General features: G+C 49.5%; 1 protein-coding gene and 1 long non-coding RNA gene across 2 annotated transcripts in view; both read right to left on the bottom strand.

Annotated features, from left to right (window-relative positions):
- GLIS1 (GLIS family zinc finger 1) overlaps window positions 1–27542 on the bottom strand; it is a 222646-nt gene that overhangs the window by 178125 nt on the left and 16979 nt on the right. The window lies entirely within an intron of this gene.
- Window positions 6050–16918, bottom strand: LOC119871885. Its single transcript, XR_005359765.1, has 3 exons — window positions 13509–16918; window positions 13092–13135; window positions 6050–6137 (listed from the first exon to the last, which is right to left on the bottom strand). It is a non-coding gene; the product is annotated as an uncharacterized LOC119871885 (long non-coding RNA).

Raw genomic sequence — 27542 nt, 5'->3', positions numbered from 1 at the left:
AGAGAAGGTAAGTAGCTGACATGGCCTGAGTCAACTCAGCAGCATCACTGACCTAGACAGAACTTGAACCCAGGTCTTCCTGGGAGCCATCAGTCCCTGGAAGCCACCACCACAGCCAGCTTAACCCCAAAAGGCCAGAGCAGGCTAATCCATGTCCCTGCTGCTACTGACCATCCCAAACTGTCAGGACACTCAGACATGTGGGGTAGGCACCTGGCCAACCACGTAGGATGGTTTCCAGCAGCCCCCAGCGCCAGAGGGCAGAACCACCAAGTCTGGTCCTGGCGTGTCCATCCGGCCCCCTCCAGCAACCCTGCCAACGCTGTCTAGGTCTCCAAGCACCCCAGCCAGAGCCGCCCCCAACCCAGCCTCTCACCCCCACCCACTGAAGCAAATTTCCATTCTCCCAGCAGCATGAGTTCAGTGGGGAGGAAGGCAATCTGATTACAAGAGGCTCAGGCCTCCAGGTTGCCATGGGTGTGGGCATCACAAGCAAGGCGCCCTCTAGGGCATGGCGGGGCAGGGGGAGCCAGTGTGAACTCCAGAGCCTCAGTCTCCTCACCTTAATGCCATGACTATGTGGAACTCTGACAGCCGGGAGGTCAACGGGACTATGGACGTGAACGTGTTTTGGAACGTGGACGACAGGGGACTTTCTCATTACTAATCAAATTGGACAAGGTTTCCCTTGCCTGATGGGGAACCCTGGGGACAGAGAATAAACACCATCCTGGACTTCAAGGTCTACTGCCTGATGGGGGAGCCAGAGAGTGAACAGGCGACCACCACACAGGTGGTCAGTGCTGTGGGGAGGGATATTCAGGGGGCTGCAGGGGCCTGAGGAGGGGCTCCAGCCCAACCTGGGGGTCAGGGCAGGCCTCTTAAGGTAGTCCTGAAAGGAGTCTTAAGAGACCAGCAGGGAGCAGCCAGGCATGCTGGGCCCATGCATGAGTGGCTCAGCTGTTTAGCGCCACCTTCAGCCCAGGGCGTGATCCTGGAGTCCCAGGATAAAGTCCCACTTCGGGCTCCCTGCATGGAGCCTGCTTCTCCCTCTGCCTGTGTCTCTGCCTCTCTCTCTCTCTACATGTCTCTCATGAATAAATAAATAAAATATTAAAAAAATAATAAAAATAAAAGACCAGCAGGAATCAGCCAAATGTGGAAGGAGGTGAGGGCAGTCTAGGCAGAGACAAATGTGGGGGAAAGCATAGAGACAGAGGTAGTGTGTGCTTCAGGGTCAGTGTAGCTGCATGCCTGTGGAGAGAGGGGCAACCAGGACGGACAACACGGCACATGGTAGGTGTGCAGGACATGGCCACGCTCTTCCCATCCCTCACCCACCGGGACCTAGGTCCAAGCTCAGAACTCCATACTCCCTTTCTACAAGCTAGCTGACCCTGGTCTGCATGGACTCTTCCTGTCTTCCTTCTGGATGCACCAGGACCCAGTGTTCCAGGGGAGCTCTACCAACCTGATATTCTGGACCAGTCCATTAAGATCAAGCCACAGAGAGACAGAAGGGGAAGAAGCGCCATGCAGGAAGAAAGCCCAGGCTGGAGAGACACTGTGAGGAGCCCTGTTCTGCCTCTTAACAACTGCGTGACTTTGGGCAAGTCACTCTGGGGCTCGATCCTGGACTTGCAGTAAACAGAGTTATTGTCCACAAGGGTAGAGAGGGCTTTCACCATCGTTGTGCACACATACACACACACACACACGATTCAGTGTTCAACAGTGGAAGCTAAACTTTATTAAAATGAATTGAAGCTGTCTTGAAAAATCCTAGGCCATAGGGCCACTCAACAAGCAGGAAATGTGCAGGCATCAGCTCTGATGCAGGGGGCAGCCCAAGTCACTGGACGGGAGGGGGCCGTCTGAAAACACTGACAGTTCACTGCCTCCCCCAGAGAGACACGAGGGACCAGGGCCAGGTTCCAAGGCAGGGCACATGGTTCCCAGTGAGTTGGGGAAGCTAAGTCAGCGACAATGGGACAATCCATAGTCAGCCTACACTTGGTTTGCCAGGGCAGGCAGGGTCCAGGAAAGCCCCCTGCTCTGCTGTGCTCTATCAGGCCTTGGCGGGATCCCCAGCTAGGAGACCTTTCACCTGTAAAAGGGAGTGATAAGCCTCCAAGTCCATCAAGAAGATGTGTGCAAAGCACGCACGGCAGGTGAAGAGTTAAGGAACAAAGGGAGGAAGTCCAGATCAAAAAAGAGATACTTACTGCAGGGCTGGATTAGTAGAGACCTTCCAACCAGGAGAAGGTGTGTGCCCCGAAGTTGGGGGGTGGCACACATGTGTAACAGGGAATGAAGGCAGTCCTCCCCGCAGGCAAGCCCATTCTTCCTGGCCTCTCAGCACTACCCCCGGCACATGCATCAGAAGCCTCCCAGGCAGGGTGAGGTCCCACGCTGGCCGCTCCACACCCTCGCTGTGCACTAGTCTGTCTTCATCCACCCTGCTGGGAGCTCTCTGACAGCCCAGGCCTGTCTGAGGCATGGCTCTCTCAGGTGCCGACACACAGCCAGCACGAAGCTGACCACACCTCGGAGGAGTCATCGGTCTGAGTGGGGGCCTCTCCCTCCACCTGGTACATCAGGGCTGAGGTAGGGCTGACCCTCTGGGTGGGACTATGTAGGCCAGAACTTGGGAGTCGGCAGCTAGAACAAAGAAAGGGCAACGGCCTGGAAAGGTGGTCTGTGCTAGGACCCATTAACTGGCATTTATCAAGCACCTACTAAATACCAGGGTGTTCCGTTTACATAGTCTCACTTAGCCCTGGCAACTGCCCCTCTATAGAAACCCCACCTACGGAACCAGAACAATACAGCCAAGTTCACGCATCTTAGGAGAGATTCAGGCCTGACCCAGGCACTGGCCAGGAACCTTTCCTCGGCCCTTCTTGGCCTCTGTCCCCAGTGCCAGCAGACAGGACAGGGACTGGATCTGCCATCAGAATGCTGCTCTCCAAGTATAGAGATGCCAGAAATCCAAGAATCCCAGGCTGCTCAGACCCCAGCAGTAACCCCCTGCTTTATAAGATGGGACCATTCTGAGTGTTTTCCTTCCCTCGGGGCGCTGGAGAGCTCCAAGTGGCTAATGCTATGCTCGGCAGAGGGTTGAGTTTAATAAAACTAGAAGCAGCTAATGGCTAACAATAAAAAATAATATTTTTCCTTCAAGCAATTAAATTGTAATATAGAGCTCACTAATTCCTTCCTGTTCTTTCCCATGGGATCGCAGATCAAGCACCAGGAGAAATAATTTATGTGTTGCTATTCCCTACTTGAAACCCAAGTTTTCAAGAATCTATGGGAGAAAAAAAATGCCTCCTTCATTAAGGCAGAAACTTCTGAGGATTTTTATGTTGGTGTCATAACAGGTCACACCTTTCTGCCAACACAGGATCCACTACCCATCCCCATCTTAAAGGCCGACCGATTCACTTCTTGCCCTTTCTCCAAAGAACCGTACTATGTAAAAAAACGTAAGGGAACCAGAGCACAGCTCAGTGCTCTCCAAGGCTCCCTGTGTCTACAGGGAAACAAAATTCCCCTCTCCCTCTGCACCCTGCCTCACTTAGCCTGGCACACGAGACCCTCCAAGCTCATAGGTTTCTCTCTGTTCCTGCCACAGACCCTCTGCTGCAGCCAAGCAGAGCTCCTGGCCGCTCCTCACATATGCTCTGCCCGTGCAGATGGCATCGCCTGGCATGCCCTTCCCACCAATGCTCCATGCCTGGCCTGACGGCCCCGCTGGAACAGGCCATCTGCTGTGGAGCTCTCAGGGTACTCTTTGCCTTGTGAAGAGCTTCCCCCTTTGACCTTGGGTGACAGCTTCATGGGAGGGCCCCTTCGACCAGGAACAGAATGCCTCTGACATGGTATCACCACACATCTCTGTACGTGCTATGCCTGTATGTCCTGTGCCTAACACGTGCCCGGGGTTTTACAGCAGATGCCTCCAGACTCGCTGGGTGAACCAATGAATGACCTTAGTAACTACTGAGCCTCCTTCCCTCAAGACTAGGGAGGGCAGCTGGGAGGAGGCAGGACACTAACCAGGTAGCGGGTAGACAGTCAACGGCCTATGACCCCAAGAAGGATATAACGACTGGCTCTCCGAGGAAGGTGAGTGGAAAGACAAGATCCAAAATCCTTCTGCTGCTCCCTGACTATCTTGGCAGGGTTCAAACTTCCTTAACTTATGAGCCGGTCGCCAGCCTCATCACCTGGTTCTCCACTTGCACCTCCTAATCACCTTGCACATGCTATTGCCCCCCCCACCCCCCCACCAAGGAAGCCCCTGTCATCCTTCAAAACAAAATCCCCTGGCACCTCCCTGTTTCCTGTGTCCTGGGTGGGGTGGGGGTGGGGCTGTCTGTTCCAGCTGGGAGTACTCCTGGGAGGCCAGGCTCGAGAAGGCTTCCTCTCTCAGCATGGACAGCCTGGCCCCACAGAGGGCTCGGTGAGTGCCAGTGGAGCCCAACTAAATTGGAACTCAGGAGAAGGAGAGAGAGCTGTCAGAAGGACCTACCCATCCTCAGGCCTCTCGCACAGCCCAGCTCATGTTTATTTAGCATTAATTCTGTGCCAGACACTGTTCTAAATGCTTTTTGTACATATCGCCTGGCTTTATCCTAACAACCTATGGGGTAGGTGCTACTATTATTATTTCACAGACAAGAGAATAAAGGCACCGAGAGGTTAAGAATCTTGCTGAGGTCACGGAGCTCACCAGAGGCCAACCTGGGCACAGAGCCCGTGGTTGTAAGCACTACAGCCAATGCCTCTCTGAAACACAAGGATCCATGGGGTGGGGCCAGCCCACTTATTCCAGCAACCTTACCCCTTACGTTTGAAAACCTTCCTGTCTGTTTTCTGACGTCTGCCCTCCTCTGCCCCAGAGAGGCCTTCTGTGTGCCCAGGACTCCCCACCCCACCCACCCCATCAGCCCAGACCAGACAGCAAACAAACAGGACCTCCATTAAAGAATCAACCAGAAAATCCCATAAACGCTCCTGGGAACACACCCCTCCCGTCACTCCTGTTCGGGATGTCTGAGCTGGGAGACAACTCAGCCCCACAGCTTTGAAGACAAATGCAACCAGCAATGGCCCCTTGGGACACGCTCCAGAGGGTGACGCAGAAGGAGCTCCAGACAGCGCTTTTCCCCTCGAAGACTTCCGAGTCCCTGATGTCACAGAGCAGGAATAGGAGCCAACTCGGCTCGTGCTTCTAGGTCTACTCCTCTCCCTAAAGGCAGCTTTGGCCACAGCCTACAAGCTTTCTCTGTAACCCAAGGTCCTCCCTCACTTAGGTTCTGATGATGCTGAGTGGCAAGGTCATTGGCTACCTGTGGGCTGTCCCCTCACTGCATCTTGGGCAGGCACAGCCACCTCTGGACACTGGCCCCCCTTCCCTCCACCAGGCTCCCTGTTCAGTGATGACATACCTGTGAGTGCAAAGCACCCACCTGGGGCCGAGCCCAGGGACCTCTATTCGGTGCTGCCACCTGGGTACAGGTGAGCAGATGCAGCTACAAAACGGTCCCTTCCTCAGAGGAGCCTGTGGAGAGCGTCGCAGCCAGAATCACCCTTCAGACCTGCTGCCGTGACAGCACTGTTCACTTTCCTCCCACACTGCCCTGCCAGGCTTTCCCACTGTCTCTACTCCAATAAACACCAAGCCCCTTCCACAGGCATGCCATTTCACAGTTTACAAGCCCCTCGACCTAGATTATCTGATCTGAGCCTTGCCACAGCCTGGCGTGGGCAGCATCTTGACCTCATTCTACGGAGGAGGAAACGGCTCGGAGAAGCAAGTGACTCGCCCAGGGTCCCACAGCTACGAAAGACCATCACAGTCATTAAATGGAGCCGCCTATTAAAAACAGCAGGTGTGCTGACTACATGCCAAACGCTGTGCTCCGCATTTTATATCCATCATTCTTGTTAATGGCTTGTCTCAGTTTGCCCAGGCTGCCGTAACAAAACACCACAGGCTGGCTGACTTCAACAACACACATTTATTTCTCACAGTTCTGGAGGCTGGAAGTCCAAGATCAGGCTGACACATGGTTGATTTCACAAGCACTCTCTTCCTGGCTTGTAGATGGCCACCTTCTTGATGTGTCCTCACATGGTAGAGAAAGAAAAAAGAGAGAGCTCTCTAGTGTCTCTTCATATAAGGCATTAATCCCATCATAAGGACCCCTCTAAACCTAATTTAGAGGAGGCCCCATCTCCAAATACTATCACACTAGGGGACAGGTTTTCACCATATGAACTGGGAGGTGGTGGGGGAGGGACACACCATACAGTCCATAGCAGGCCTACCAAAACCTGTATCTATTAAAGAGGACACTGACGCACAGAGAGGTTGAGTGATCTACAAAAGGTCACTCAGCCAGAAGAAAGAGCTGGGATTCCAATCTAGGCCTCCCTAATCCATAGAAGGGACTCAGGTGTGTTGCCTCTACCTGGTGATAGTAGAGCCCAGCTACCTGGTCGGCCAGGGCCTCGGCCTCACCACTGTCCTACACGACCCCAAACATCCTGGAATACTTACAGTGCATAAAATACGTGGCCTGGTGGAACTAATGAATAATGGAGTACTCCGATGATCCTGCTCTCAATACCCATCCTGGGCCTGCCCTGAATTCCCCTCCCAATGGTCCTACACCACGTTTTCTAGTAAGGAAACAGAGATCCAGACGAAAGAGCAAGAACGCAAGGTTCAGTGGCTCCAAAGCTCTGTGTTTCTTCCCATGATATCATCTATGAAATGTTTACTTCTTGGCCACAGACAGCCTGCCGAACAGAATGGGATGGAGAAGCACATGAGCCCGGATTTGGTCGCACTAGGTATTCCTGCCGGGAGCACAGAGTGAAATGCATGTCCCCAGGGGAAGTGTTTTTCTTATTTTTCTTAAATCGAGTCTCATATACCATAAGACTTGCCCATTTTAAGTGTTATTTAATGGATTTTAGTATATTCCCAGAGTTGGACACCCAACACCAAAACCTAATTTTCCAGACACTTTCATCAGCCTCAAAGCAAGCTGCGTAACCTGTTAGCAGTCACTCTCTGTTTCCCCTGCTGTCTCCCCAGCCCCTGGCAACCACTAATCCACTTTCTATCTCAGTACATTTGCTACTCTGGGCATTTCGTATAAACAGAATCGTATAATATGTGGCCTTTCATGTCTGTCTTTCATTTAGTGCAATAGTTCTCTAGGCTCACAGGTCGTAATATCTTTTGATAGCTCAACCCTTTTTATGGCTGAATAATACTCCACTGCATGGATAAATCACATTTTGTTTTGCCATTCATCAGCTGATGGACATCTGGCTTGATAGATTTGGGGGATGACAACTAACAGTGCTATTAACATTTGTGCACAAGTTTTGTATAGATGTAGGTTTTCCATTCTCTTAGGTATATACCTAGGAGTGAAACTGCCAGGTCATGTGGTCACTCTATGTTTAACCTTCTGAGAAACTGACAGACTGTTTTCTATAGCAATGGCACCATTTCTTGTTCCCACCAACATTGTAGGATGGGGGGGGTCCACTCTTTCCACATCCTCGCCAACACTTGTTACTATCTGTCTTGTTGATTAGAGCCATCCTGGTGGGTGTGCCATGGCATCTCACTGTGGTTTGGGCAGCGCTTTAAATTCTTGACTCAAAATAAATAAATAAATAAATAAACAAACAAACAAACTCTTGACTCATGGACAGTCATCTTCTCCCTTAAAGAAATCTGGGATTCAAAGTCTCCCAGACTATGCTCCACCTCATCTCCCTCCTGTCCCATACGCTCTTCTCCCACCCAAAGGAAACCTTAGAGTGCTCATGATGTATCCTAACCCCTATTATCATCTCCACTTTACAGAGGCAGAAACAGAGGCATAAAAAGAGATTGCCTAAGCTTCTAAGTGTGGAAGAGTGATTCAAATCTAAGAGCCTGGCTCTTAACCACCACAATCTTCTGCTTCTTAAGTTAAAAAAGACAATGCTGGGAACACACTTTGCTTGAAAACTAAAGGACCGTACTGCCATCAGCCATTACTATCAGAAAGCTCAGCCTCCTCCACAGGGGCATCCCAGTGCCCAGCAAATAGCAGGCATTTAATAAATGTTTACAGAAGGCAGCAGACAGCCTTCATGTTATTTCTCCCTCCCTGCATTTGCTCACACAGGTGACTTCTACTCTCAACCCTTTCCTACTCTCACTCACTGAGTGGACTCTTCTGTCCACTACAGGGTCAAGATGGGAGCAGGGGAATAAAAACGAGCACAAAAGAGCAATTAGGAAAACAACCCCACTTATAATTGCATAGAAAAGAATAAAATACCCAGGAATAAATGTAACCAAGGAGGTAAAAGATCTGTCCTCTGAAAACTAGAAGACACTGATGAAAGAAATTGAAGATAACCCAAATAAATGGAAAGCTACTCCATGCTCACAGATTAGAAGACTTAATATTTTTAAATATCCATGCCACCCAAGGCAACCTATAGATTCAATGCAATCCTCATCAAAACACCAATGGCATTTTTCACAGAAGTAGAACAAATCATCCTAAGATTTATATGGAACCACAAGACCCTGAGGAGCCAAAACAGTCTTGAGAAAGAACAAAGCGAGAGGCATCACAATTCCAGATTTCAAGATATACTACAGAGCTATAGTAATCAAAGCAGTACGGTACTAGGCACATAGACCAATGGAACAGAATACAGAGAACAGAAATAAACTCACACTTATATAGTCAATTAATCTTTGACAAAGGAAGCAAGAGTCTGCAATGTGAAAAAAGATGGTCTCTTCAATAAATGATGCTGAAGGGACGTCTGGGTAGCTCAGTGAGTTAAGCATCCAACTCTTGATTTTGGCTCAAGTTATGATCTCAGAGTTGTGAGATCAAGCCCCAGGTGAAGCCCTATGCTGGGCATGGAATCTGCTTAAAATTCTCTCTCTCCCTCTCCCCACACGTGCACTCTTTTCTTTTCTTTTCTTTTCTTTTCTTTTCTTTTTTTTTTTTTGAGAGTGAGAAAAAGAAAAAAAGTGGTGTGGGAAAACTGGACAGCTACACACAAAAGAATGAAACTGGGCCATTTTCTTACACCATACACAAAAACCAACTCAAAAGGGATTAAAGACTTGGGCCTCTGGGTGGCTCAGTCAGTAAGCATCTGCCTTTGGCTCAGGACATGATCTCAGGGTGCTGGGATCCAACCCCATGTCGGGCTCCCTGCTCAGTAGGGAGTATGCTTCTCTCTCTCCTCCCCAGCTCATGCTCTCTTTCAATAAATAAACAAAATATTTTTAAAAATTGATTAAAGAGGGGCAGCCCAGGGGGCTCAGCTGGTTAGCGCCACCTACAGCCAGGGTGTGATCCTGGAGACTCGGGATCAAGTCCCACACTGGGCTCCTGGAGTGGAGCCTGTTTCTCCCTCTGCCTGTGTCTCTGCCTCTCTCTCTCTCTCTCTCGGTCTCTCATGAATAAATAAATAAAATCTTAAAACATATATTAAAAAATGGATTAAAGACCTAAATGTGAGACCTGAAACCATAAAACTCTGAAAACAGAACACAGGCAGTAATCTCTTGTACATCAGCCTTAGCAATTTTTTTCTGGATTGGTCTCCTCAGGCAAGGGAAACAAACACAAAAATAAACTATTGGAACTACACCAAAATAAAAAGCTTTTGCACAGTGAAGGAAACCATCAACAAGACAAAAAGTCAACCTATGGGATGAGAGAAGATAGTTGCAAATGACATATATGACAAAGGGTTAACATCCAAAATATATAAAGAATTCTTACAACTCAACACCAAAAAAATCCCACCAAATAATTGGATTAAAAATGGGCAAAGGACCCGAAAAGACATTTTTCCAAAGAAAACATACAGATGGCTCCAAGACACATGAAAAGATGTTCAACATGACTAATCAGGGAAACAGATGAAAACCACACTGAGATATCACCTTATACCCATCAGAATGGCTGGTATCGAAAAGACAAGAAATAAGTGCAGATGAGGATGTGGAGAAAAGGGAGCCTTCATGCACTGTTGGTGGGAATGTAAATTGTTGCAGTCATTATGGAAAACAGGGTGGAGATTACTCAAAAAGTGAAAAGCAAAAACACCGTATGATCTAGCAATTCCCCTTCTGGGTATTTATATGAAGAAATGAAAACACTACTTCGAGTACACAGGTCTATGTTTAATGCAACATGACTAATCAGCCAAACTATGGAAGCAACTCAAGTGTCTCCAGACAGACGAGTAGACAAAGAAAATATGGTATATACGTACAACAGAATATTACTCGGCCATAAAAAAGAATAAGATCCTGCCATTCCCAACATTATAGATGGACCTACAGGGTATTATGCTAAGTGAGTCAGTCAGACTGAGAAAGACCAACACTGCATGATTTCATTCTCATGTAGAACCTAAACAACAAAACAAAACAAAACAACAGAAACAGACTCATAAATACAGAGAACAAAGTGGTGGTTGCCAGAGGGAAGGAGGTGAGAAGGATGAGTGAAACAGCTGAAGGAGATGAAGAGATACAACTTCCAATTATAAAATAAATAAGCCATAGGGATGAAAAGCACAGCACAGGGGATATAATCAATAAAATCACAGTAACTTTGGTGATGTGACTACAAAAAAAAAAAAAAAAGCAGAAGAAGGAAGAGGAGGGAGAGAAGGAGAAGAAGAAGGAGATGAGGAGGAGGAGGAAGAGGAGGCTAGGGCTAGAAGTCCTGGCTCCAAGACCAGTGCTCCTCCTCCTCCCCAAGATACCAAGGCTCTTTCCTCACCTGTAAAATGGGGATAATATTAGTATCTACTTCATAGGGTTACGGTGAAGACTGAGTTAATATAAAGAAAGCACTTAGAACAGCACCAGGCACAGGATAAATGTACTATAAATATAAGATCTCACAAGGGAACCTTCCCCTTACATCTGCCCCCTTGCCAAAGTGTGGGGAGCACAGATCTGTAGTCTGCAGGCAGTGGAAGGGGGCAGATGGAAGGCAAGGCCTCCCAACTGAGGTAGGACCAGGGCTAAAAGAGGTGGCCAACCCTGAGCCCTCAACTGCAGGCCAGAGCTTCCTTCTCACCCTCAAGTCATCCTCACTACTCAGGACCAGGGAACCCCTAATGGCACCCCCAGGTAGCAGGGATGCGAGGCTGGGGATGGTCTCCAGAGTGAGGTTATGCCACTGCACAGTCTGCTCTGAAACTTGACCCTGCCCAATTAATGGGGAACAACTCTGTCAGCAAGGGACTGTCTGTCTTGAGACCTCAGTCACAGAAGATTCTGGCCGCAGCCTCTGCATGGTCATTTTAAAACTCTAAGCAAAGACTCAACACTAACCAGTCTGCTAAAATTCTCCCACAGGCCTCGGATTCTGTCCTCAGATGCCTAGCCCGACCACAGGGCTTATGGGGAAAATGGCACTAGAGACCACTACAGCTCATCACCTTGCACGGATGCTCTTGTTGCCTGGAGAGCATCGTGGCATCAAGGCTCTCATCTTCCAGGACCTTCACTGGCTTCAGAGTCAACTGGACTTAAACTGGAACCCCAGCTCTGCCACTCACCAGTGTGGGCAAATGACTTCACTTCTGTAAGCCTCAGCCACAGTCCATGTTAAAAGCAATTCCATCCCTTCCTGGCATGGTCCACATGGAAGCCCCTATTAACCCTGCATTCACCCTGTGCCTGGCAATGTTCTAAGCTCTTTCTATGTATTAATTCATTTTACCTTCCCATCACCCTGGGAAATAGACACTACTGTCACCCATGTTTTACAGAGAAGGAAACAAGACAGATGGACAGGAGACAACATATACAGGGGACGTGGTCCAGGCCCTGGCATCTGGAACTGTTCCCCTGAGTAGGTGGGAGCAGGACTTGGGGTTTCTGAGAGTAATAGGAAAGCCCTTATCCCAGAAAAGTCCATAGAGCAAGCTGGTCCCCATGCAGCCCTCAACACAAACTTCCCGCCCCAAGGCAGGTCAGAGCCAGGAAAGCTTTCCAGCTCCCTGCTGGTAAAATGGGGTCCTGGATGGGTCGATCACTGCCACAGAACCTCTGTGGCCTCATGACTCCATAACCAAGGCCAGGGAGACACAGGGCAGGGCAAAGCACTCCAGATCCCTCCACAACCCAAACCGCACACATTTAAGCCTCTTAGATTTTCCGATTTTAATCAAGCCTAGCCCCAAGCAACATTCTTCAATAAGGGGGGATTTGTTTAGCTTGTTCTGAGAATCAGCGTTACCCACTAAAGAAACAAAACTCTCTCCCTCAGTCCCATTTGTGCATTTAAGACTGTATGTAGCCTTTAAAAATCCTTCTCACTTGGAAGAAACGTTTGCTCACAGCTGAGGCTACAGAGTATGGGGTGTTCTCCCAGGAACCCCCGTGCTCATTTCAGCACCTTGCCTAACAGAAGTTTGAATGGGGTCCCACCTGTTCACTGTCTGCACGTTTACCCCATTGTAACAAATTTGTGGCAGGATCAGTAGACTGATCCTGTCTTATTGATGGAGAAATCAAGGCACAGAGAGGGAATGTAACTTGCCCACAGACACACGAAGTCAGTAGCAGGGTTATTCATTCACAGAGCTTTTAATTCAATGGGCTCCCCATCTTGCATCCCTGAGTCCCATCAACCTTAGTCTGGGTGAACAGATGAACTGACGGTGGAGAAGGAGGGGTAAAGAAAAGAGTGTTCATTTAGGACAGAGGTAGCTAGAGGAGCTGCTCACTTAATGACCCCCATTCTGCCTCCTGGCGGCCAGGGTCGCTCTCTGAGAGTGGGCATCAGTGAGGACAGGGCAGGCCTGACCTGCAGGGGGACTGACCTCAGGTTAGCTCCCGGCTCTGTGGGACCTGCTGGCCCCCAAATCTTGAGCAGGTCCCCTCCCCTCCCAGCACTGCCTCACAGTGAGAGATGACGCCCAGCCCAGAGGAGTGCTGTGAGTTTCCTGGAGGCAAAGGTCTTCATGACCTTCCACGCGAAGCATGAAGCATCATCACTATTACTTACTTGTATGGTCTGCAGTGTTTCAAGTGCTTTCTTGGGATTCCCTCCTATGAGACAGAAAAGGGATGCTGGCCAGGGGAGGGGAAATAAGCAGGGTGAGCTTGCACTCTCACACCTGCTCCTGACACACACATAACAGGATACTAGGCAGCGAGCAGAGGAGGACTTTTGCCTCTTGCGGCCTTTCCTAGGCCCTATGTGCCTCATGGAAGACCTGGCAAATTCTAACTTGGTGCCAGCCCTAGTAAAGAACATTCACGTCTACTATGGCAGTTATTTACCATATGAGGACACTGAGCTCAGAGAGAGAAAGCAACCTGCCCAAGGCACCCAGCTGGCAAGTGGCAAAACCCGAGGGTAAATCCCAGCCAGCCAACTCCAAAGCCAGATTCCCCACAACCCCTCAGATCACTCCCGTACCCTTCAGGTTGGTGGAAATCAGATGTCCTATCTCTCAGGAAATGGCAGGTGATGGTCAATAAAGACTCTTACGTAGAAAGGAAGCCCGTGTTTCCAACAGCAAGCTTTTCCATTATGCCAGGTGGAAGGGGGTCGGCATCTTCCCTCCTCTTCTTTGTCAATCCCTATTCCTATAAAGCAGTTGAGCTAATTTAGAGGTCCTAAAAAGAAATGTGAAGCATAAAAAAATCCAATCTGTTCTCATTAGTTCCCAAGTCGCCTGCCACCAGGTGTCCAGATAAGGAAAAAGAAAGTGAGTCTTCAGGCTGTGCTCAGTCCCTGGGTCAGCAGTTTCCCGAAGGCCCCTCCTGAGACAATAGGGGGCAGAAGAAGGGAGGGAGGAGGGAGGGTAAAGGAGGGAGAAGGAAAGAAGGGAGGGGAGAGGTGAGGGAAGCCTTCCCAAGCTGTTTCCACTTTTTGCATTTACCCAAATCCTTTAATTGACCTCCATGGAAAGACTCCCGATTAGGCTAATCCTGCCTACCGAGCTTTCCCATTAATGCTCCGGGGAAGTCTGGGGAAGGGTGAGGGAATACCCATGTCCCCGTGCAGGAGTCGGCAGGCAAGCTGCCCTCCCGGGCCACAGGGTGCCTGACTCGGCTCCACCAGAACCACCTGAGCAGTGGTGGCAAAGGCTCTCGAACCCAAGGCCTGGGTTCCCTACTGGCAGTGACCTGGGCTACTGGTTACTCGGCCTCTCTGTGCCTCCATTTAGTAAGGATAGCAATGTTGGCTGACGTACCATGGAGCACGGATAATAATGGACACTTCCACTGTCTCCCTTTTACAGATGAAGGGACCAAGGTTTAGTGAGATTAAGTAATTTGCCCAGAGTCACAGACACTGGATGGCAGAGCCATCGGGGACCTGCAAGCCATCCTGGGGGCTCAGTCAACATCCTTAACCTGTGCCATTCTGATTCCTCTTCAGTAGGTGATAACCTCAGGGTTGTCGAAAGGTTCAGCTAGCCTCTGCAGGAAAGCACTCACATGACAGAGCCTGGCACACAGCTGACGATCTAAAAAAAAAACTGTTCTCCTTCTCTTTTCCGTGGACTGTTAAGAGAAAGCGGGGCTCTTCGTGTCCATGTTTTCAGACCCCCGTGCAGCCCTGGCTCCCAGCTGGGAAGCATGGACGAAGAGGACCCATCCAAGCAAAGGGACTGCGGCCACCTTCCGCATCTCCTTGCCGCCACAGCTGAGGGGGGAACTCCACTGTCAAGGCTCCACCAGGGACTGCCTCCTTCTCTCTGAACCTGGCCTTTCAAAGGGGCTTTCATTTATCGGGCTTTAATGTCTCACATGATTTAATCGGAAACACGTGCCTTGTAAATATCGTCTGTCATGTTCCATTAGGTTCACAGGGAAAAGTACAAGTCAATAAACAAAGGTTGTAGCATAAATCTACCTTGAACACATAATACCTCAAATAAGAAAATCAAAACATGTGTGGCCTCTGACCTGTGGAGTTTCACGAGAGGGAACTCTGGGTATAGTCAGGAACATTTCTAAATGTTCGTAATTAATAGGGAGGCTGGAGCTAGGCCCGTTTGCATAGTGTGAGTGCACACAGAGCCCTTCAACAAAAGAATCTGCCTCCACAGCACCTGCTAAATCACAAAGCATTCCTAGCTGGACCAAAGCCTTGCTGTTTCCACTGCAAAAAGACTCTGAGAGCCCAAGAAGCTTCTTTAAAAAAGAGAGAGAGAGAGAGAGAGAGAGAGAGAGAGCGCACATACCCCAATTTTCTCATATGGGGGATATTGGAAAAGATGGTGCAATAAAAGCCTTCCCCCTTCTCTTCCAATCTCCTTCCTCCCTGGCACTCTCCTAGGCTGTTTAGAGAGCCCTGAAATGGAGACATGGGAAAGAGGAGGAGGTTTAGGGCATCAAACAGCCCTGGGTTTGAGTCTCAGTTCTGCCATTAAAGACCAAGTGGCTGCTGCCAAGAGTTTGTATGATAGAAAAGCAGTTATTTATAATGCCTTCTGGTCCAGTGTTCCAGCTATTTAAGACATCAAAACCATTCTTTGATTTTTTTTCTTCAAACAGAAATGAAAATAAGCATTTGCCATCTTAGATGAGGCACTACACAAAGAGGGGCTCCGGTACCCCTAATACCTACCCTTTCAGACACACACACATTCAACCATCCCCAGTGAAGCTTTTCCCAAATCTTCAAAAGGAAAGGAAAGACTGAAGGTGGCTTGACAGAGTGGAAAAAACTCAGTGTTCTCATCCTGCAAAATGGAGGTAGCACCTCCTCCCTCACAAGAACGTTACAAGGATTATTACTCAAAATGGTGTATTCAAGAATGCCACCATAAAACATAATATAAATATGTCTCCCCTTTTAATTAAAGTTATAGATGTCAGAGTCATGATCCAGAAGACTTTACAGCTTTTTTAGTCAACCCCTTCATTTTGTGGTGCTAGGACAGGGGCTCAGTGTGGGCAAGTGACTGGCTTTACCCAGCAAGTTGGTATGGAGGCCAACACTGGATCCAGGGCATATGGCACTTGGTCTGCATGTTTTAGTAGGTTCCTGGTATTGTGACTTCCTAGGCTGAACTCTGGCCTCCCTTCCTGGGGAAGTCCTCCTTGGCTGCCCCTCTGGGCACCTGTGGCCCTTCCTATTTAAGTGCATTCCGGTTTGGAACACATCACACATGCACAGAGCCTGGGAATATTATCTTTTCCCAGACCCGTCTCACTTGCAACCAGACTGGAAACTCCCTGAGGGAGCCTAGCCCCTACTTGGCACACAGAGCACATATAATAATCTTTACCTTTTTGTTTACTCACTTAGTATCTGTTTCCTGTATTAGAATATAAACTCTATGAGGTCAAGGATTGTCTGTCTTGTTCACCACAGGATCCCAAGTGTCTAGAAAATTGTCAGGTACAGTATGCACTCAGCATATGCCGTGCATATGGATCTGTTGAATAAATGAGGGTAGGGTCCCTGTCCTGGATGTCCATGTTTTATGGAATATCAGAGCTAAAAGCATGTTCCAGTAACTCAAATGACACAGGTCATGTATCAGGCTGGTATTCTAGAATCTAATACAGTGCCTCTTACGTGTTGGAATCTTAAAAATCTATTTGCTGACATTGTGAAGGTAAATTAATCGAGAGGTAGATGGGTAGCTGAATAGGTAGTAGGGTAGTTGGGTGGAGTCTGTCAGTTAGATGGTTTTGTGATTGGTTATAAAGATGGGTGGAGAGACAGTTAGATGGATGGACACATGAACGGAAAAATGGGTGAATGGATAAATGGACAAGTAGGCAGAAGAGGAAGGAAAGCTGGGAAGGAAAGACCCTTCAGACTTACTCTGATCTGATTTATCTCTGAAGCAGAGTCGAGAAGTCTACAGCCTTCCCGGATGTCAAAAACAGCCACACCTACCTCCAACGAATGCTCATAAAGAGGCAGTTTTGATTCAGCTGAGGGTAATCTAGTGCAGAGCAAGAGCAGGGGACATGATGGGGTTGGTGAATGTTGGGTGTTCATACAAACAGGCATGAAGATCGCTGTGGGCCTGGATGGGTGAATGCCCTATCGTTTGGGGGCAGGTGCTGAGACACATGGGAATATCCACAGATTTACAGGGGAGTGAAGTATGTGGACAGAAAAGGGAGGTTGGGCAGGCAAAGTGCAAGGTACAAGAGACCTTTACGTACGTCATCATTTTCCATAGGATAGTATGCCGCACACTCCCACATCCGAGCCAAGCAGCAGGGAAACTGACAGTCCGCCGGCTGCATACACCAGCCGGGACTGACTGTTCAGCTAGGAGAGGGGCTCCTTCCTGACGCTCCAAGAGTCCTGGATGCTGCTCGAGGCTCAGCCAGGGCCCCCCAGTGCCATCCCTCTCCATCTCCACAGGGCACTCCAAATCATACCCAGCCTAGGAGTCTCCCCTATAAACTGTCAATGAGGGGATCCCTGGGTGGCTCAGCGGTTTTGCGCCTGCCTTTGGCCCAGGGCGCGATCCTGGAGTCCTGGGATCGAGTCCCACATCGGGTTCCCGGCATGGAGCCTGCTTCTCTCTCTGCCTCTCTCTCTCTCTCTCTCTCTCTCTCTGTCTATCATAAATAAAAATAAATCTTTAAAAAAATTAAAAAGCTGTAAATGATATAAATAGCCCCACCTGTCACTTGTGAGGCTCACAGAAGCTGTGCTCACCACAAGCAGAGCTGTGCTATATGACAGCCCTGGTCACACATTTCAGGTCTTCTCATGTGGCACTTATTTTATCTTCACAACAAGACTGCGAGACAGATTGTCTTAGACAGATGAGAACCGAGGCTCAAAGGGGTGAAGGGACCTGCCCGAGGCCATACAGTAAGAGGACCAGTCTGGCTGACTCTGGATCCAAATCTGTGCTCTGTTGCTACACAGGCCTTTGAGACTCTGCATCATTCCCCGTGGGGACAATGCCACCTACTTCACATGGAGGATGAGAGACCAAACCAGCTCCCCTCTACAAGCAAGTGCCTAAAGGAGTCACTCCTACCTGACTGCCTGCCAGGCCCCTGGGAGGAACCCCCTGAGCTCGTGCTGCGGGAGCCCCGTCCCCGGGTGGCTGCAAAGCTCCAACACGGTGCCTGTCATGCTCGTGCAAATGTGGTGCTCCCCACAGACCCCCAGCACATGTGGGAAGCCAGTGCCAGGCACCCTCCCACGCATGTGAATGTTCCTAAACAGAGTAATTAGAGTGGTGTTTAGGTAACTTTTACACAGGCCGCCTAATCAGAATCACATGTGGGATGGAGTCAGCCATGGTGGCCGAGCTGGAGGGGCCGGTCAGCTCCTCCCCTGACATAGCTGCCACCCATTTGGCCTTCCTGAAGCCTTGTTTCTTTGCCTCCCACCCCAGGACTGGAACTACCCGCACCTGATTACAGGTCAACAGGAAAACGCTCATGGAGACAGGGCCAAGCCACCCCCAACAGCTCTGACATACACATTACAGCATGACATACACAAAGCCAGACTCAGAATGAACTTTCAAGACCCTCTACTAGAACTGCCACCTAAACCTAGCAGGTGAGAAATCAAAAACCAGATGCCTGCTCACCCTAGGCCACCCAAAGAGCTTAGCATTCACCGCCCTAATGCAATCTTCCCCCAAATCAGGGTCCTACCTCCTCAAGAGCCTCCCGTGGCTTCCCACTGCCTCTAAGATAATGTTCCAGTTTCTTGGCCTATGCTTCAGGTGGGCAGGCCACAGTGGGCCCTGGAGTCAGCCAAACATAAATTCAGAGCCCAGTTCTATTCTTAAGCTGGTGACTTTACCTCTTGGAGCCTTAGTTTCCCCATGTGTTAAATGCAGATCACAAAAGGGGAAAGACCTGTTTCATTAGCCCAATGGGAGGCACCCGATACCACACCTGGCCTACAGAGCGACCTTACGAAGCAGCATTCTTTTTCTTCTTTTTTAAGATTTTATTTAGAGAGAGGCAGAGACACAGGCAGAGGGAGAAGCAGGCTCCATGCAGGGAGCCTGACGTGGGACTCGATCCCAGGTCTCCAGGATCACACCCTAGGCTGAAGGCAGCGCTAAACCGCTGAGCCACCTGGGCTGCCCACGAAACAGCATTCTTATCACAAACAAATACATCCCCAAACAGCACCCGCTGTCCCATCCCGCCCCTTATTTGCTGTGTGACCTTAAGCGAGTCACCTGGAGTCTCTGGGCTTTAGCTTCCCCCATTCATCTCATTCGAAGACAGGACCTGATGATCTTGAAAGCTCTTCTTGCACATGTGGCCTGTCAGCCTATGGGTCTGATGGGTCTGGGAAGCAGCAGGCGTAGCCTCAGCTCCCTTCTGGCCCTTAGAGGGGTCATTCAGGGCCCAGTGCAGTTTGCGAGCAATCTTCTCGCCTCACTCCAGCCCCCATCAGCCACATCTCTACTCCTACAACACCAAATTCCTCCCCACTGCTCAACACCTGGGCTGTCCCCACAACTGGGCCTGTGCACAGTCTGTGCCCAGAGCAGTGCTTCCCCAGCTTTGGTGGACACATGAACCACATGGGAATCTGTTAAAAGGCAGATTCTGATACAGTAGGTCTGGGGCTGGGATTCTGCATTTCTAAGAAGCTCCCAGGGATGCCCTTGCTGCTAGTCTGCAAACCATACTTTGTTGGGTTATTGTTGTTTTTTAAGATTTACATGTTTATTTTAGAGAGTGGCAGGGCGGGGTGCAGAGGGAGAGAGTCTCAAGCAGACTCCGCACTGAATGAGGAACCTGATATGGGGCTTGATCTCACGACCCAGAGATCATGACTTGAGCCAAACAAAACCAAGAGTTGGATGCCCAGTGGACTGCACCACCCAGGCGTCCCTGCATACCATGCTTTGAGTAAGACAGCCTATGGGTCATGATCTCAAGGTCATGAGATCAAGCCCCATGTAGGGCTCCACAGGGGTATGGAGCCTGCTTAAGATTCTCTCTCCCTCTCCCTCTGCCCCTCCACATTCTCTCTCTCTTAAAAGAGAGAGAGAGAGAGAGAGAAAGAAAGAAAGAATAAGAGAGCCTAGAAGGCCTTATCCTTATTCCCCAGCCAGTAAAAGGCCTCCTCATCCTTCAAAGCCTGGCTCAAGCAACCCCTCTGCTGGGAAGCCTGCCCCTGTAGCAGGATTCATAAAGCCCCTGCAGGTCTCCTGTGGGTTTAACTGATCATCACCCACCACAACAATCGCTTTCCAACTCCATGTCTCTACCAAAAGCCCCATTAGGGCAGAGCACTGTCTCAGTGCCCAACACAGAACCCGAACAGAGGGAGGGTCAGTGAGCATCCTCTAATGGAATAAGGTCACAGGCAGTAGGGTCATTCCCAGACCTGCCCCCAGGGGCCGGCAGTCAGAGGGACCTGCAGAGGCCTGTGCTCCTCCCAACCGGCCCCCAGGACTGGACCAGGTGAGGCTTAGTCCAGTTCTGCCAGAGTTCTGTTTTTTCACAGGTGTCTAGCAGGCCAGTTCAGGCACAGGCAAGAGCCGTCATGGGCTACCACCGAGATTCTTCATTCACGCTACCACAAAAGGAGCACTTGCCAGAAACAACAGGTAGAGGGGACTTCAGTGGGAATAAGGACCCAGAAAGACAGAAACAGAGAGAAGGAAGGACAAAACACAGGCGATGAGGCAGAGAGAAGCCTAGATAGAAAGACATGGAAAGCTCCAGAGGCAAAAAGAGGAAGAAGTAGAAACAGTATAAAGAGAGACCCCAAAAAGGAAGGAAAAAAAAAAACAGCGACAGAAGAAAAGGATTAGAGATGCCTGGGTGGCTCAGCCGTTGAGTGTCTGTGCCTTCGGCTCAAAGCGTGATCCCGGGGTCCTGGGATCGAGTTCCACATCAGGCTCCCCACAGGGAGCCTACTTCTCCGTCTGCCTCTCTCTGTGTGTCTCTCATGAATAAATAAATAAAATCTAAAAAAAGAAAAAGAGAAAGTATCAAGGCCAAGGGCAGGCAGACAGAGTATATGCCAGAGAGAAGGAAAGGAGAGAGAGGGAGAAGAGATTTGTTTTACAAGAGGGAAGCAGAGAGCCCCTAAGACTGCAGCTCACTCATCTAGCAAGGCACTAACCCATAGGATGTGGGACAGCCTCTTTCTGCCATGCCCGCCACCTATGCCCCTGACTTTGGGGATCGGGCTGGACAGGGGCAGTCCTCACTTCCCCTACCTTCCCCAATCCTCCCCTCCCCCATAAAGCTACTACATGAAGAAGGACAGGAAAGAAACAGAAAAAAATCCAGCAATTTCAATTGGTGGTGGGGGGCGGGGGGGTCTAAAGACAAACAAGTTCCGAAGCTAGTAGGAGACAGAGCTGAGCCTAAAAAAACAGAGGCACGACCAGCTCCATGAGGTACCAGCAAGTCAGTCATCTCCAAACCTCAGCTTCTGCGGGAGCAAAACCACCAAGTTATGGAAACAGGAGAACGGCAGCTGATCCCAGCCCCAGTAGGTGCCTCCTAAATGGTCACCACATTTGAACTGCAGAACGGGCTACACAAGTCCCCTCTGTATTAGTTGTTTTAGGTCCTCTCCTACCTTCTGTTTCCCCTGAGCTTCACAGGACCCCAGGCATGGATTCCATCCCATTCTGCAGAGGAGACAACGGAGACATTTTACACAGCAGCCCTAGTGCTCAAGACTGTGTAGGAATTCAGGTCCACCATGGCCCCCTGCCTTTTCTTTTTTTTAAAGATTTATTTATTTATTTTAGAGAGAGAGAGAGTGGGGAGGAGGAGCAGAGGAAGAGAGAAAACGCCAAGTAGACACCACTCCCCAGTCCCACCAAGCGAGGAGCCCAACACGGGGCTCGATCTCACGACCCATGAGATCATGACCTGAGTTGAAATCAAGAGATGGACACTCAACTGGGTGAGCCACCCAGGCACCCCGGCCCTCCACCTTTTCTATTATACTAGCTGCAGGCAGCATCAAAACTAAGGCCTACACAAGAATAACAAGATATGCATTTTTTTCCACAAACAGGGACCCACATCCACTGATGCTGTGCCAGGTCCCATGCACAGATGGGGCACCGAGATGGATGAAGAGCAGCCTGGCCTTCCAGGGACACTGACAATGTCCAGAGATGGACGGCAGCCTCAGAAACGCACTCCACTCACCTGAGGTCAGGAGTCTACTCTTTGCAAACACTGTTATAGGCCCCAGCGAGGTACCTGCTTCTCGCAGTTTCCACTCTTGAAGGTGAAGGATGACTGACCATGAACAAGACTATAGGAAATAACGAAAGTGCCGTGATGAAAATGTCACCCAGTAAAATCACAGACAGGAACTAGATGGTCAGCGAGGCGATATTTCAGCTGACACCTGAGTCCCCCATGAGAGGATGGACTGGAAAAGCACACCAGGCAGAGGGAGCAGGCCGTGTAGAGGCCCTAACAGAACAGCAAACTTACTGTGCTCAGGGGACAAAACAAACTACAGTGAGGCAAGGATGGTGAGAGAGGCCAATGAGGCGGTCCTCACAGCTCGCAGGAGAGAGGCCTTGGGGAGTGGCAGGGCGCAGGTGGTGGCAGAGACCTGGCGGGACTAGAACTCTGACACTACAGGTGGGGAGCCGGCTGGGGCCGGGAGAAGGGGCAGCCAGTGCAAGGCAGCAGGCAGAGAGAAACCAGAGCGGTCCCTGTACCAAACCCTGCCACAGGGTCCCGGCGTGGAAACAAGCAAGATGGCTAGGTCAGGCCACATGGAGGCCACAGCCCACCTGGACAAGCAGCGTGTGGACACAGTAGGCAGGACCATAATAACAAGAGGAGGGAGACCACAAACTGACGCAACTCCCTGAGTAATTTCACCTTCAGTAAAAGCAGAAGTGGAGCTGGTGCAGGACAGAGCATGCCATTAAGGCAGGGACACTGGCTGTAGGTTCTGCAGCACGGATGGGTCCTCACAGCAGGGACCCCAGGAGCAGGTGAAATGCACACCACAGGAGAGGAAACTGCAGACCAAGTCTCAGAGGGAAAGGAGAGCAGATGGTTTGGCCTTTGACAAAAGCAGGGCTTGGGAGCACCCAGTGAGGAAGGGTCTGGGGGAGAGCCATGGAGAAGCCCTCTGGAGCTCTGGGCTGATGAGACAGGATCCTCAGGCATGTAGGGGGTCTCCTCCAGCCCCATCCAACAAACATGTGGGTGTGGGCATGCGGCCTCAACCAGTGCTGGGGCCTGACGGTGAGGACAGCTTTTTGGGGACAGTGATTGTAATGACCGCCTCTGAGCAGGCAAGGTGGCAGTGAAGATGCCAGGGGCAAGTGAAGAGCAGGAGGGCTAGTATAACATGATGTCTTTATAAGGTGAGACAACTGTCACAGCATGGAACCTGGAAGCATGACCCAGTCAACCAAATGGAAAACAGGAACCCAGGGCACAGGAGAAAAGATGGTTTAAAATTCTAACCATCGGGTACCTGGGTGGCTCAGTGTTGAGCATTTGCCTTTGGCTCAGGTCATGATCCCAGGGTCCTAGGACCAAGTCTCGCATCGGGCTCCCCTCAGGGAGTCTGCTTCTCCCTCTCCCTATGTCTCTGCCTCTCTTTCTGTGTCTCTCATGAATAAATAAGTAAAATCTTTTTTAAAAATCCCAACAATCGGGGAATCCCTGGATGGCTCAGAGGTTTAGCACCTGCCTTCACGCCCGCGATGTGATCCTGAAGTCTCGGGATCGAGTCCCACGTCAGGCTCCCTGCATGGGGCCTGCTTCTCCCTCTGCCTGTGTCTCTGCCTCTCTCTCTCTCTCTCTCTCTCTCTCTCTGTGTGTGTGTGTGTGTCTCGTGAATAAATAAAATCTTTAAAAAAAATCCCGACAATCAATAATAATACATTGTAAATTTAAAAATAAAATCCTAACAATCTCCTCAGAGAGGTATGCTAAGATACTGCATTGATAAACAGAGACAATGCATGAAAAGGAATCATTAGAGATTAGGTGCTTTTATAAACTAAAATAAAAAACAAATGGGAGATAAAGTCACGGAAATTCTCAGAAAACAGATAAAAAAAATAAAGATAAGAAAATTAGAGGATCGATACAGAAAGCGAACCTGCAACTAATGGGATTTCCAGAAAAAGACAAGTGACATGTGGCATGGCAAATAATCTGAATCTCCAGATTTGTGATGCAAACAAAGGGCCCATGAAGCACCCAGTCTAATTAATGGGAAAAAAGCCACATCAAGGCACATCACTGGAAACTTTCACAACACCAGGGATGGAGAGAATATCCAGAAATCTTCTAGAAAGAAGATGGGGGGATAGAAGGGGGGCAGGTCCTAGGCAGAGCCTTCGGAATCATGGAAGCAGACTTCTCCACAGCAAGGAGGGAAGACATAAGACAACAGGACAGTATTGTCACAATTCTTAACAGGATCAGCTCTGAAGCCGGAAGCCTGAATTCTGATCCTGGCCTTGCCACTCACTGGCTGTGTGACCATGGTCAAGTTACTTAACCTCGCTGGATCTTGGGTTTCCTCTTTTGTAGCATAAACACAATAATAGTCTCTACCACCCACTTTCATGGACATGAATCCAAGTCAAATTCGTAGAACTACGCCTAACACATAGAACTAAGCACTGAAGCTTTAGTTATTAACAAAAGTCCCTAGCCAGGCAGTCAGGAAGGAGACACTGTTCAGAAAAACATCTTTACTGACCTCTTATAAACTCGCTAGAGGATGCGCCCCAGCAAATTTTAAGGGTTAAACTGAGAAAAGAAGAAAATACAATGCAAAGGGCATTTGCTTTTCTTTCTGGGTGCCCAGCATCTGAATAGTTTTCTTCTACTGGGAAAATCATTCATCTTATAAGGCATATCCCCCCACTCCACTTCAACACACACACACACACACACACACACACACACACACCTGTGCACACACGCAATGAAAATACACACAGAAGCTGAAAATATCTGATCCTTCACATCCTCTGTCTTTGCTCCATGTCCCCTATCATAAGCATACTGTCAAGCAGCAGTTCCCCCACACCTTCCTCTGCTTTTTCTCCCTGTATGTACCGTCATTTGGTAAACTTTATATTTAACTTATGTACTTCATAATCGTGTCTCCCCACCCCTCTTTAAGAATATAATTTTAGCTCAGCAGTTTAGCGCTGCCTTCAGCCCAGGGCGTGATCCTGGAGACCCGGGATCAAGTCCCACGTCTGGCTCCCTGCATGGAGCCTGCTTCTCCCTCTGCCTGTGTCTCTGCCTCTCTATCTGCCTCTGTGTGTCTCTCATGAATAAATAAAATCTTTTAAAAAAGAATATAAGTTTCATGAGCACAGAAATTTTTTCCTCTCTGCTTATTTTCCTAGCATCTAGAAGAGTGCCTAGCTCATAGCAGGTGCTTAGTAAAAAACTTGGTGAATGAAGCAAAGACATGCTTTCCCAGCCTCTCTTGCAGCCTCCAACTGCGGTAGAAGTAGAAACAAGGAGTCAGCGATAGCCAATGACCAGGGACCACAGCTCTGCTGCCAGTGTCTGGCACCCACTGTTTTCACTGCAAAGCCTCTGTGGTAGGATTTGGAGTAAGGTTCTTGGCTATGTAGCTTCCAAGCCCAGTTCTCTAGCCTTAGTTGGCAATTATGAGAGCCACCCAGCATCCTTCCAATAACACTCTTTTCTGCTTAAACCAGCTACAACACATGATACAGATGTGAACCAAGAAATGGGAAGTCCTACATACGAGAGCTTCAAAGAGGAGTCCCAGGAGGTCCCAGGAGGTCAGCTGTGCAGTAGAATCTCTCTTTCTTTGTTGAGCCGAGGGACACACGGAATGAAGATAACTTGACGCGTTTTGAGCATATTGAGGAAAGCATGATTGTCAGGTGCTTGACAAAACTGATGGAATATTTAGGGAAAAACGGTAACAGATACATAAGTATAAGACTAGCAAATGAAGAAAGAGGTGATATTTAACACCAGGAAAACAACATTGTACTCCAAAGGAGAAGTTCCCACAGTACAGGACTTGATTCCACCTCCTGTTCCAAATGTAACCACTATGCTGAAAAAGTGGACCCCAGAAAGGGCTAGAGACCTCCCCCTTCCCAAGTCCCACCTCCCCGCAACTGTCCCTTTTAAAATCCTACCTGCTGACTTGCTCCCGATCCCCACCTCCAAACCTGAGAAGTCTCTGGAAGTCCCTGTAACTTGCTGGATTATTCTTAGATCATAAAACATCTTCCAGACACTTCAGCCCCCAACAGTCTCAGCTGAGTTATTAAGATGTCTCATCCAGATTAATAATCTCAACCCTGAGCTTCTTTCACAGAGAAGCTCCTCCCCTCCCACAGTTTGGGTCTGCTCCAGGCTGGGGACTCTGGGCAGGGTGAAGGCCAATGTCCCCTTCTGGTCCCCTTACTCTGTCTATGGCAGTGGCAGGAAGGAGCTCACTTGCCCGCCACTGTGGGAGCTCTGTGGACTCAGATGTTGGGTGGGAGAGTTCCCCTGGCCGGCAGACACTGCTACCCCACTGTATCCTGTGGGACATCTCCAGTCTCTCTCGCCTCTGCCTGGCAAGAAGCCGTCTTGGGCAGGGAGGGTAGGTCTGAGAAAAGCCATCCAGCAGGTCCTCCAGAACACAACCCCCTGCCCCTTCATAGACGGCGGTGGTGCAGCCACCCCCTTCACTCTGCCACTGCTTTCCTCTTCAACACCATCAGACGCCGAGGAACACAGTCCTTCCTCAGCTTCAGGGACTATGCCAGGTTCTCTGAGTGGACCTCTTAGAAGCCCCTTACTTGAGGTGTGGAGAGGAGAAAGTAATTCCCTCCCCGCCCGTCTGGCACAGGGGAAGAAAACATCACAGCTTCTTCAACAACTCCCTCCAAAAAAATCCCCTCTTTGGAGAAACCCACCCCAAGCCCAGTGTATGCCAGGTAAGGATCTCAAAACTCAAGTTCAGTTTAGGTACCTAAAGCCCCACTTTAGAAGGTGGCCACGAGGGGTTCTTGTCAATATCTATTGTCCACGCTCAGCCAGAACCAAGACAGCAAAACCCCCATAGGGCATATCCCATTATACACAGTCCCCCCTGAGAACAGGCTTAAGCAAAGACTGTGCAGTAGCCCAGGCAGGAGGGAGGGGCAGGTGTGCAAGCAGGAAAGGACTGGGCTGGAGGCGAGGCTTTAAGAGATGGGAATCCTCATCCATCCTAACAGGTGCCAGTCAACAATGGATACAAATAACACAGAAACAGCCCCATGAATCTTACTTAGAGGCTGTGCACAGCAATTAGGGCTTCACCACTCACCAGCTATGTAGCCCTGGACAAATCACTTTGCTTCTCTGCATCTGTCTCTTCATCTGCAAATCGAGGAAAGTAAGAGTAATGCCTTCATAGGGTTGTAGGGAGAATTACAGGAATTATGTTTATAACGTGCTTCGAGCATTGACTGGACCAGAGTTGGTATCATGTTTAGCTAATGATTTGTTTCTGTAACCTAGACAAATCGAAGAA

Source organism: Canis lupus, chromosome 5 (genome assembly GCF_011100685.1).
Source record: "Canis lupus familiaris isolate Mischka breed German Shepherd chromosome 5, alternate assembly UU_Cfam_GSD_1.0, whole genome shotgun sequence".
In the NCBI taxonomy this organism is placed as follows: Eukaryota; Metazoa; Chordata; class Mammalia; order Carnivora; family Canidae; genus Canis; species Canis lupus.
The sequence above is the reverse complement of the archived record's forward strand: the minus strand, read 5'-3'. Positions and strand labels throughout refer to the sequence as shown.